The 1,798-nt window shown below is 43.0% G+C and overlaps 1 non-coding gene across 1 annotated transcript; it reads left to right on the top strand.

Annotated features, from left to right (window-relative positions):
- The first annotated feature begins 1,298 nt into the window (after positions 1–1,298).
- LOC112999881 (small nucleolar RNA R71) lies at positions 1,299–1,405 on the top strand. Its single transcript, XR_003265099.1, has one exon. It is a non-coding gene; the product is annotated as a small nucleolar RNA R71 (small nucleolar RNA).
- Positions 1,406–1,798: the final 393 nt, after the last annotated feature.

The raw sequence follows: 1,798 nt of genomic DNA, 5'->3' as shown, positions 1-1,798 counted from the left end.
TGTGAGGAACAAATTTACCTATCAATGCTGACACATTTCTGCCCATGCTAATCCTCTCATTTCCTTTGAGCTTCCTTTTGTGGGTGCACAGCTCCTTTAGAAACTTGGCATATCTTGGAATCTGCTTGATGGCATCTAGCAGAGGTATGTTCACCTCTACTTTCCTGAAGGTCTCCAAGATCTCCTTTTCCACTTCTTCCATTTTTTTGTTTGGAATTGCTCTATATGGAAATGGAAGAGGGATAGGAGGGTGCTGCAAGTCAGAACTACTCGAAGAAGGTCCACCTGCATGAAAATTTTTGTTAGCTTCCTCATGATCAGGAAGCTTTCTCTTTTGTGCAACTATCTCATCTTCTTTTTCAGGCGTAGAATGAAGCTTGGCGGGTTTAGGTGCAGGTGCTGCTACTAGTGAAGGCACTTGAATTTGGTTTCCAGACCTCAAGGTGATGGCACTCACATATTTATGATTCTACACAGTTTGTGAAGGCAATTTGTCAGAATTTTGGGACTGAGCTTGGTTCAACTGAGTAGCCATTTGCCCCATCTGATTTGTCAGACTCTGAATGGAGGCTCTTGTCTCTTGCTGAAATTGCATATTCTGGATGGTCATTTGCCTCACTAACTCTTCTAAGGAAGGTTGAGGAGGAGCCTCAGTTGCTTGTTGTCTTTGTTTTGATTGCTGCTGCTGCTGTTGCATTGGAGGAGGAACATATGGCTTACTTGGACCAGCAACATTGTAGAAAGGAGGGACATGCTGTTGTTGTTGTGGAGGACTTGTCCATCTCAGATTTGGATGATTCCTCCAACCTGGATTGTATCTGTTGCTTGAAAGGTCATAATTATTCTACTATTGTTGGTTTTGCTGCTGAGGGGGTCTATTATAAATGTTTGCAGCATAAGCTTCAGGTTGCTCATTGACTCCAGATTGCTGCAAAGAAGGACAGAGATCTGTATGGTGATATGCAGAAGAACATAAACCACAAACTCTTGCAACAGGTGCAAATTTCTAATTCATGGCAAGTTCAGTTACTAGGTTGACCAAGGCATCAAGTTTTCCCTTAAGCTTTTTATTTTCAGTTGATGAAGATGAATCTGTGGCCACCTCATGGACTCCTCTAAGGACAATAGCATCATTTATTGCACTGAATTGTTGGGAGTTGGAAGCCATCTTCTCAATCAAATTCCTAGCCTCAACAGGAGTCATATCACGAAGGGCTCCACCACTGACAACATCAATCATACTCCTCTCCATGTTGCTAAGTCCCTCATAGAAATATTGAAGAAGGAGTTGCTCAGAAATCTGGTGGTGAGGGCAGCTTGCACACAATTTCTTGAATCTTTCCCAGTACTCATACAAGCTCTCTCCACTAAGTTGCCTGATGCCTGAAATGTCTTTTCTGATGGCAGTGGTCCTAGATGCAGGGATGAATTTCTCCAAGAACACCCTCTTAAGGTCATCCCAACTGAAAATGGACCTGGGAGCAAGGTAGTATAGCCAATCTTTTGCCACTCCCTCCAGAGAATGAGGAAAAGCCTTTAGAAAGATATGATCTTCTTGGACATCAGGGGGCTTCGTGGTGAAAAAAACAATATGGAACTCCTTAAGATGCTTATGAGGATCTTCACCGGCAAGACCATGAAACTTGGGCAGCAAATGTATTAGTCCAGTCTTGAGAACATATGGAACACCCTCATCAGGATATTGAATGCACAAGCTTTCATAAGTGAAATCAGGTGCAACCATCTCCCTAAGATTCCTCTCACGAGGTGGAGGTTGAGCCACGTTCTCAGTATGAAA

The sequence above is a fragment of the Glycine max genome, chromosome 16, assembly GCF_000004515.6.
Source record: "Glycine max cultivar Williams 82 chromosome 16, Glycine_max_v4.0, whole genome shotgun sequence".
NCBI lineage: Eukaryota > Viridiplantae > Streptophyta > Magnoliopsida > Fabales > Fabaceae > Glycine > Glycine max.
This window is presented reverse-complemented; position numbering and strand designations above follow the sequence as displayed.